This window comes from Lichenostomus cassidix, chromosome 9 (assembly GCF_008360975.1).
Source record: "Lichenostomus cassidix isolate B80296 chromosome 9, HeHo_3.0, whole genome shotgun sequence".
NCBI lineage: Eukaryota > Metazoa > Chordata > Aves > Passeriformes > Meliphagidae > Lichenostomus > Lichenostomus cassidix.
Genome location: NC_139490.1, coordinates 7514393 through 7525216, shown reverse-complemented (window position 1 = coordinate 7525216; position 10824 = coordinate 7514393). Strand labels below are relative to the sequence as shown.

Below are 10824 nucleotides of genomic sequence, written 5' to 3'. Positions count from 1 at the left end.
ACTTTAGCTGGTATGATAGTATTTTCCATTTTGTGGTACAGTTTATATTTTGATCCATTGATTAAGGACCTGCCCCTGAGGAAGTTAACGAAAAGAGTTCCCCAGGTTTAAAAGGAGAAGGAAAAATGTGTAAATGATTTGGCTGTAAATAAGGAAACAAATGTATTTTCTCCCACTTTCTCCTATTGAGAGTCAGTACTGAATACAAAACCAGTTGAAGACAGTGGAAAGATTTGCTCTTTACTTCAGCAGCTTTGGATCTGGCCCTAGGCATGTATGTGTGAGATAAATTTTGGCACTACTGGAAACCCCACCTCATACCTCCCACTGTGAACATGTCATCTTTCTATGTGCTCATGCATGCCAAAGCTTTATCTCTTTTGAAATATTGCCCAGAATCAAGCTATGTTTACTCAAGTAATAGGGAGATTCACTTATATGCAATAATTTCTTCAATGGAGAGGCTGTCTTTCCGCTGTTGTACTTTGGACTTTGTTCCTAGTTTAGCTTCTGTTTTTTTAACTTGATGTTTTTATCCAGGTTTGACAAGAGGGTTGGATTTTTGGTTAGTTTTTTTTTTTTTTTTGAAGTTACACACCTGGAATTAGCTTTTCCTGCCAAGAATTACAGTGCACCTGGAAGTACTAAATCATTTTAATCTGTTTTTTAGTGGGTTTGCACAATGGAATTGCATCTCTTTAAATCTTTCTTACCTTTTGCAAAACTAAATTGCAGCTCTAGACAGAGCACTTTATGAGTGTGTAGATAGTGATATCATGAGATAGTTGTGCCCTGCTAGTGTCTGCTGATCCTAGAGGTCGTTAGTTGAGAACTACATTGCCGGGTTGCTTTCCTCTGCGGTGGCTCTGCTTACCTACATAACATATGGAAATGTGAGCATACACTTACAGCAGATTGTTTGCTATGTTTACACCAGTTCTAACACTAATCCCCATTAATGTTTGATATTGCTCCCAAAGAGTTTAAATAAATGTCAGGCCTCAGATCCATTGCATACGTGTTAGGCATCGTATAAACTTTGGATAGAAAGATGCTGAAACACTCTGAGATGTCCTTTCTTTAACATTACTTTTACTGACTGGATTAACCACGTCAATGTATGCAAAGCCCTGCTACTTTCATGATTTCTGTCATCACATTTAAGGGTCCTATTTTTAAGAAAAACACAAACCAGTTTCATATTGCCTTAAGAGTCCAGTGTCTTGCTTCTGCTCTCAGTTACTTCCATTTATCAAATGTGTGTGTGAGTGCAAAGTGAAGGAACAGCCAGATGCACACTAACAAACATAAAACTTTCTTCCACTCTGTTAAAAAATATCAGACACTGCCATACTAGCTGCATTTTGCTTCAGAACAATATGAGCTACATGTGCTTTACTGGGAATTTATATTACAGCAGAAAGGAATCTAGAGACCTTCATTCTTTTCCCACCATGTGGAGAAGGAAGCTGATCAGACCTCCTCCATGCCAGGCGTTCCCTTTTCTTCTCGCTTCCCCTTCCCAATTTGATTATTTTGCATGAGCCTATTTCTTATGCTGATATCTTTAAAAATTACTGCCTCAGATGCTCAGCTCTGAGGCTGCAAAACTTTCCTATCCACGACCACCACCTCTGTCAGACATATTTGATTTCAACCACTTTGCATTTAGAGGACTGTTTCTCATTATATGTTTACATAGTGCCCAGTTTAACAGGACCCTGATCTTAGCTGGAGCCTTTCTGAAACCCTTGCATTGTCATACAGGCAATAGCAACAATATTCAGCTACAAAAGTCAGAAGCACAAACGAGTGACACTGTGGGAGAGTGCCTGGGGACAGCACACAGTCAAGAGGAGAAAGTGGTTATCGAGACAGGCTTGTGACTGAACAGAGCTGATCTGCTCCTTTAGGCTAAAGACAACTAATTCTCACTTCAGCTAACCACAGAAAAAGTAAATAAAAGCTGTAGACACAGCCATATCTCTTAAAACACAGTGTTGTTTAGTAACAAAAATAATTGGACTTCACAAGTTAATACGTTTTGCAGCAGGAGATAATTTTATGTTAAATGACTAAGCTGTGTCTCAACCTTGCTGGGCTCATTATATCCTTTAAGTAGTTCAGGTTTCCAGATAACCAACAGCAGAACCAGGTAAGCAGGCAAAATTAGTATGGCTGGGAAAATTTGTATCTGTCACACAGGTCTGGTTCCCACACACTCTGGTTACATCATTACTTAGTCTGTTAACTAGGAAACCAATTAGGCCAGAGAGCTACTGTCAGGTGACCAAAACACGAAAATGCACAAGAAACCCTACCCGAAAGATGGGATTTCAGCAGAGGCCCACAGATAGCTGACTCCTCTTCTGCTGCACTGCAATTTTCGTATTTTGTTTCACCTTTGCTTTCAGGCTGAGCTCTGAGGTCCCACAGATTGATGGTTGAAGGAGCCTTGTTTCTCCCCTCAACAGGTGCACTGAGAAAATTGTTTCCTGCACCAAAAATTACACAAAATTATGTAATAATTTCCCTCATTCATTCTGGAAAATTCCCATCCCCTTCACACCTTTTAATTTACTGGGTGAGAGCAAGGCAGTAGGTACAGAACTGAATGCTGTGCTGTGGCTAACGTATTCAACTTTAAGGGAAAATGTGTGTAAGGCCAGGGTGCAGCTAAAATTCAGGGCACAAACACCTTTGGCAATGACTGTTTGTTTTCTGCAAATGCTGACGACATTTCTCTATGCACAGAGGAAATAAAAAGGTCTCTAGGCTCACCCTCATGAGAGAGGGGCATGGGCAGAGGAGGTCAGCATAGGGCACTGGGAGGACAGGTGAAAGCCAGTTTCCTGTAAAGCATGCATAAGAAGGGAATGCATGTACAAATACTTACACCTCATCTCTATACCACATCACTGATCTGGCTAAAATACAGCTTACATGAGTATGATATTTTTTATATGCAGGTATTGTAGACACATGTACATTATATATAAATGTATGTGTATTGCATACTACAAGTGATGCAGATATTTTCAAGCTTGGACATCTTTCCTGATTCTGGCATCACCTGAGGAGCTCACTGACTTGCTAAGTCCTTGCTCATATCTGCAGAAAACCTGCAAACACCTCCAACACCTTTGCTCTGGGCCAAGGGCACTAACGAGCCACACACTCTATGTTCTTACTCAGATTTGTTTTCTGTTAGGACAAGGAGAAAGAGGGAAAGAGATGATTAAATCTCACCTCAAAAGCCTCAAGCAGAGACTTCATGAACCAGGGGGAGGGCAGGCTGAGGGCATGGGGGGTCCTCCCCCACTGGAGAATGACACTCAAATACCAGTGCTGCTGTTTGATCCATAGCACAGTGCCACTGGGCTAAAGAGTTTCCCCCAGTGTGCCCCCCTTCATTTCTGATGGCCTGTCACCTTTGGGAAAAGTTTTTGGAAAATGGTCATCAGAAGAAGCAAACTAATCAGAAATGCTTTCCTTCCCAATGATTTTGTTGAGCAGACGATTTGATCAGTGTGTAGAGAAGAGCAAAGCACTCCCTGCCGGACGCCTGCCAGCTCGGGGAACCAGGCTCTCACATGTTTTCCAGCACAAGCACCTCATTATTAATTCATGCTCCAGGTCCTCTGTACATGCTGTTACTAATATTAGGTTTCGACAGAGTAATGAGCAACAGCAATAGACTGACTATCTTAACATATTTTAAATAATGTTTGAAATATTAAATTTGAGTTTGGATTTTTAATTAGAGCCTGAGCAGGGTATTGACAATCTTCCTACTGTTTTGCAGCCAGCAAGCAAATAAGATAGGGATTGTTCTGATCTGGACACTGAAAGCCAGTCTGATTTACGGGATGGATCTGAAATACAACACCAAACTTTAAAGCACCAGGGAAGTTTGGCTCTGGCTTCAGCAGACAGACTTTGACCCATCCCTATACTAAAATAGGATTTTTGATATGGGACTGTAGTAAAAGTAAATAGTTGTGAGACCAGCACTTATGGATATGTTCTGGAACATCCTGTCAGTGAGTTGCCCAGGGACAGTTTAATGCTCAAGGACAGAGTGTTCTGTTTTTAAAAAAAGTGGACATGGGGTAGCTGGGCACAGAGAAAAGAGGTTGTTGTGGTATAAATATAAATATATAGTATAAATCGATACCTTTAGGACATCAGTAGAAGAAAAAAAATAAGGCAGGCAAGCTATGGGTCTGAAACCCTACAGGGCTTCAAAGTCCTTCCCACTGCTGTGCTCCAGGCAGGAGCATAGGTCAGCATCTCTTCCTTGGTTGGACACACATATATTAAAGGACTCATTTAAAACTGGAGCTGGGTAAAGAGCTAGAGCCATTTTCCTGTGAGCGTGCTCATTGCTGAATATGCTCCCTTTGAGAGGGAGTTTGCAGTGAAGATTTTGCTCTTCTGGAACTCACTCCTCCCACTTGGTCTGTTGGAGTCTGAATACATTGACCTATGGGGCACATTGCAAAGCCTAACTATTTTCCCAGGATTTTTCTGAATGAATGACTTGAGTAGGTAGAGAGAAGAATGTTTCATTTGTACAGTACGTGGAGGCTTTTAATTAATAATGTTCCCATTTGAATGCCCATTGTATTTTTAAATGTGCTTTGTACATAGACCTAGAGCATCGGATAACTGCAGGGTTTTTCTTTTCCAATTAAAACAAAAAGAAATCCCACAACAATGTGCCATTGCTGCCACATGCCTTTTTGTGGTATCTTTATACAGTATTTAGCACAGCAGTCCCTGATCTGGACCATGACTTCTCTCTGCCAGCACCTAGATAGAGCTGCCTAAAGGATGGCAGGTCTCAAGGAGATAAAGTTTCACACCAGTTGGAGAGTTTGACACTGCTGATCACCACTGTAGGGTTGGGGATGCTCTTCAGTCAGCCAGTGACATTAGAGAAGTGCCCAGGCTTCTCAGGGCAGATTTACCTTTTTCCTGGCTGGATTTGGAGCTCTTGAGAGATTGGATCTTTTCTTGGGTATGTTGGGCATTTCATGTTTTTAGAGCAAGAGAATCATCCTGGTGAATCTTCTCACAGCAGTAGGGTTTTGTTTGTTGAAAAGAAAGGTTTTTGTAGGAATTGAAGTTGGTACTGGTTCCAACAGCTCGAGTAAGAGTTTTTTTTAGTGTGGTTTGTTTGGCTGGGCTTTTTTTGTAAAAAATCTTGATAAAAAGATACTCAGTTTTGATATCACAGTTTTCCAATTTTTTGTCTGCTTTGGTCCTTCCCAAACACCCTGACATAGCCTGAAGACAAACATTTTATTTTTTCATTTTAAAATGTCTCTGAATTTAAAATTTTCCTACAGAGACATTTATTTAGCCATAGAGTCCAGCTGGTGGTCTGTGGGTCAAATCTGACTCGGGACAATGCTTTTATATGTCCAATTCTTTCTCCCTGTGGGAGATGCAGGCACCTTTACTGTAGTATCTGCTTCTAAAGCACATGAGTACATCCTTCTGTGCCTGGTCACCACATTTTTCTGATTTCAGTCGGCTGACTATTACTTTTTTTTTTAAATCTGCACCTGGGCCAGTGTGTCAAATATTTTTAGGAGACAGATGAGGGCGCTGCCAGCAAACTGGAGTTTTATTGCACAACTCGTTGGTTTAAGCTCTTTTCTTGATGAACAGTTGTGCAAAGACAAGTATCCAACAGGCTTTTTCCACACAGTGCATTTGTCCTTGTTGTTTCAGTTCTCTCTGTGTTTTGCTGCTGGAGCAAACCTCCACCCTTCCTGAAAGCCTTAAAAACCCCTCCTGCCACCTCCGCTTTTTCATTCCTTTTCACTGAGTAGGCTGCCAAAATTGATTTCTGATTATTTACTGCAATATCCTTTTCTCCTCTGCCATAGGGCCTTCCCTCCCTGATCAGGCAAGAGCAGGGCACAGGACCAGGTGAACTCAAACCTATCTCCAGAATCTTAATGCAGAGCTCCTTTGAGAAACACCATGGACAACCACACTGTTTTTCTTCCTCTCTGAAAATGCTGTAAGAATCTTACACTTAAATCAGCTATTGCACAAGCTTCCAATGTAGCTCACCACAACCCTGACCTGTGCTGCTCTTGTATTTCTGTCTCCCTTGGGAAAGACAGAATGGTTTGTACTGAACTGTGAAAAGAGCTCAAATTTGTACAAATCCTGCCCTTGCATGAGGATGCACAAGGGTCAGTTACAAGGAGAGGGCTGAGTTTAGCTGTAAGCCAAGCTAAAACACTACTTTCCAGAAGAAAAGAGCTGATGAGATGCATTATTTCACAGAGTAACTAACTGCAGGTGCAATGGCCAGCATTTTGTTATATTTCTTGATTTTAATTTACATGGTGCAACTTCTGCAGAATTAAAGGCCCTTAACTTCCCATTGCTTTTGCAGTCAATGTAATCCCAAGAATATTTTGACTGGAAAAAAATCATACTTTTCAACATGAATGATGGCAAGTGCAAACACACATACAAAGGAATAAACAGTTTCAGATCTAAAAGCCCTTCCTAGATAAAATGTGTTTTAAAAACTGATTCACAACAAAATGCTTTTAGGCAATTAAAATGTACATCCACAGGAATGAGGTACAATCACATATTTAAAGTATCCAAGAGTTCATAGTATTGGTGTTCAGCTGTGCTTGCTGATGCTGGCAGTGAGATGTCACCAAGCAAAAGATTAATTCATTGCTTGACTTTCCCTGCAGTATTTCTCTTTTAAGACACTTACCTGAATTCATGCTATGGTGGAGAATGTTATGACTGAATTATTCAATGTATTTTGTGTTAGAAATTTGTACACAAAGTCTGAAAGATGGGCAATCCTGCTCTTTGATGTGCAATCCCTGCTCTTGTCTGATTATGCTGAGTGTGAAGAGCTCTGGGATTCAGCCTTACACAAATGCTAGGAAAGAACAGACTTCAGAGTGACTGAACTGACTCCAGAGTCTACAGCAGACAACAACTCTTCAAAATAAACCACACAGGTAGTGATATCCTGTTACAAACCTAACCCAACACTAGAAAAATATAAGTGATAATGGTGGGAAATGTTTACAGTGGCTTACCATGGGTGTTTACATCAGTCAAAAGCAGATGGTTATTCTCCAGCTAACCTGAACTGTAGTTTTGATGTTCTCAGGTCCATAGAACCCATGGATATTTAGACAACATCCCTGGTTTGTTATGTCCATTACCATCTCATCTGGCTGTGAGGTGAGGTGGAGAGATCTGTATCATATTTCTATGAGCTGCACAAATGCTGCTTCCAGATTCAGCTGCTGCAAAACACTTTACATGAGTCTGAACAAAGAGATTCCAGCTGGTCCAGGCTGAAGCAACATGTTTGCTTCCTTCTCCCTTTCATCTCTAAGCTCATTCATGCTGAGAGTGAATATAACTGCTCTCTATAAATACATTCAGGTTAGGCACTAAAGCGAGAGAAAAGATACTTAAGCAAATGGACAATGATGACACAAGAACAAATGATTACTAATGAGCAATGAATAAATTCAGGGCATAAATTTAAGTATCTGATTATCAGAAGACCGAAGTTCTGCATCACATTTCCACTAAAACTAGGAAGAAAAAAATCTGTTGTTTTGTGAAGCTTAATAAATTTGTGGACTACAGTTGCTAACAGCAGCAGAGGAATGGTCTTAGTAACCTACAAGATCCCTTCCACTCCTATGCAAATAGTGAACACAAAATCGAAATCACTGCCTGGAGTTTATATTAGTCTTCTGTTTTACTTTTATTCCAGGCCCTTTGGAATTTGACTTTTTAAATGTTTGTTCCTCTTGCAAAATCTCTTTCAGGTTCTTGTTGACTTTAGAACCAACACCTAATCATTTTTCTTTCTGATTTGCCAGGTATCTACTACTTGAGAATGAGGAACCTGATGGCTTCTCGTCCTCAGCTTCTGTAACTGTCTATGAAATATTTTCTTCATCTGCTTTTTTCTCCTGTAGAAGTTCCACAAGTTCTGTTGTGATCATTTTCTCATGTCTCTTTACACCTGACCTGAAAATGTAGTCCTTTACAGAAATATCACAGTAACCATTCTATTCCAAATTACCTCCATTTCTCTTCAGACTTTGCAATGGACATCTTGCTACCACCCAGCACAGCAAATACATATGGTAAACAAGAGCCTTAAAGCCTGTTTGGAGAGTTAGTTAAGGTGTCAACAAGGAGTTTTTCTGAATTAGTCTGAACCACCCTGAAGAATCTTCTTCCTACCTGTCGCCCAAACTTATGAGCTGGATATGATTTCTGACCCAAGCCTCTCTAGATCCTCATGCTTCAGCTCTATTAAAACTTTACCAGTTCTCTCGTATTATACAAAGCTCCTGTACTCATTATATTTTGTGCTGATGCTGCAATTTCCTTTTTGTTTCTGGTTTTGATGAGCGCAGTTTCAACCTATTTCCTGCCATCCATCCATGCAAAATGCTGCTGCAAAGAATATTTTTTTGTTAGCCAATTTCCTTCTTAGGTGCCCCACAACTATATTTCCCTTTTTTATCAGCTGATGCAAGATTTTGCCTTTACTCACAAACTCATTTTGACCTCCTGCATCATGGGGAACCCCCTAGACATGAGCACCCCCTTGCAATCCACCCATGCAGTGAACACTTACCCACACCTGCTTGCTTGATTTTCAGTTCTGTTTATGTTCTTTTCTAGCCTTCATCTCCTGGGAGCAGCTCTGTGGTGACTTCAAGTAATCTCATTATCCTCCTTCAAAATGCTGATGTAAACTCTTCTGACAAATTACCTACAAAAAAATCAGACCAAAATTTTAAATTTATGTTTCTATGATTATTGTTTATTAAAGTCATCAATGGGGTTTGGCTGTTTCTTTGTACCTCCTTCTATCTCGTCTCTTACACACTTTGTAAATGGTCCAGGGCAATGACTGGCCTCTTAATCTGTATTTATACAGGAGTTAGTTCAGTGGTACTCTGGCTCTTGACAAAGCCCTGTGCTGATGCTCAGCTGTGACAACAGAAAAAATAACACTGTTATGTCAGAAAAACTCTTCTTTCTTTTGTTCCAGCTGCTGCCATTCCCTGTCCAACAGTGAGTGCTGTTCAGGGGCTTCTGGTCTTTACTTTTTATACTGGCCCTCTGGGACTCCCTCTGCTTTGCTGACATTCCTCATAATGACTTTTTCTCTGGAAGAAGAGAATTGTCAATGCATTGGATAAAAAGCTAGGATATTTTTAGTGGGAAGACCACGGAGGTGAGTTCAGGTCATCCAAAGAGCAAACTGAACGTGTCTGACTGTGTTTGTAGGGAATGTAAAATAGAAAGGGAACCAATGGAGCTGTGGTCTGTTCCCAGGTCTCTTGTGGCTACTTTGCTGGTGAGGTCAAAATTCTTCACTCTTTCGGGAGTCCATTTCCATTTGTGTTTTGATTGCCTTTGAGATTTCAACTAAAATCTTCCAAGGGAAGGGACAGAAACTTGATATTTTGAAGTCCCCAGCACAAACTCTTTTAAGTGCTACTGTGACCTCTTGCACCACCATCTTTTTTATAACTCAACATAATTAGACCCTGAAAAGTGGCCAGTCAAAAACTCATTCTTGCTAAGGGAAAACTGTGCCTTCTTCTGGGAAAGACAGATATATCACAGAGCTGGAAGTCAGCAGCTCCCACGATGATGGTGGGAAAGGGCAGCCAGCAGCCAGAAAGGCATTAGAGGGGACAGAGGAAGGATTTTCTGTAGCTTGGAGAGAATTAACTGCAATCCAAAGTCCCCAAGTCAATTCTTACATGGAAGCAAGGACCAGACAGCAAGGATTTTGTAGGCAGGGGAAATGCTATAAATTACTCATTATGATTTTAGTTCCTAGCTACCTTGTGTGTCATCTCATCAAAAGATTACCCATCTTGTTTGTGCTCTGCACAACCTGGCTTTGTGAGTTTAAAGACAGACAGACTTCTCTGGGGAGCTCACTGTTGGCAAAGGTCTAGAAGGCAGCTCCATCTCAAAGCTCTGGCCAAACCAGAGTCATGTCACACCTCCACAGTACAAAATGATTGACCTTACATTTTTATTCCTTTCCATATGGCATAGTAAGAAGGAAGAAGTGGAAAATACATTAAATATAACAGAGTATTGATCTTGGTAATACTGTACCCCGTATACCAAAAGCACTTTAATGCCATAATGACTCCATTCACAGTGAATAAGTTCAATGAGAAAATGCAGGTGCATGCCAACCAATTCACCAGAAGAGGTTTGCCAGTCTGCCAACAGGGTGCAGAGACTCCTCCTGAGCTCTTTTCCTTCCCCACGATAGCCCTTAGGTAAAAGTTTGCAGGAAATTCAAATACTTGTGAGCTGGCAGAGCTGCTGCTTCACATGCTCTAACAAATGTAAACACTTCTGTTTCAGCACATCTGCCATTGCAATGCCTACAGCTTTTCCAGAACCAGAGGATTAACTTTATTGTGCTTTTGCTCAGCAGATCTGGTAACACAATATTGTACTTCTAAGCGGACAGATTACTCACAAGTTTCTGGATGCTACATCTTTAGAAACTCACTCTACTTAAAGATAAGTGTTGAATCTTGCAATCCCAGAAACCTCCAACTGATGTGAAAAACAGTTATACCAACAGCCAGATGGATGCTATTTTTCCTCAGGTTATTTGGATACTCCAAAGTAATGGTTCTATTATTATTTTTTTCACTTTAATATTAAACAGATGCAGCTTGTTTGTAAAGACTGTTATGAGCCACTTTTTCTTTAGATTTATAAAATAAAACAATAAAAGATGTA

At 40.5% G+C, this 10824-nt stretch overlaps 1 long non-coding RNA gene across 1 annotated transcript; it reads right to left on the bottom strand.

Annotated features, from left to right (window-relative positions):
* Positions 1-677: 677 nt before the first annotated feature.
* Positions 678-8805, bottom strand: LOC146433144 (uncharacterized). Its single transcript, XR_014853936.1, has 3 exons — positions 8672-8805; positions 2322-2495; positions 678-874 (listed from the first exon to the last, which is right to left on the bottom strand). It is a non-coding gene; the product is annotated as an uncharacterized LOC146433144 (long non-coding RNA).
* Between the last annotated feature and the right edge of the window lie 2019 nt (positions 8806-10824).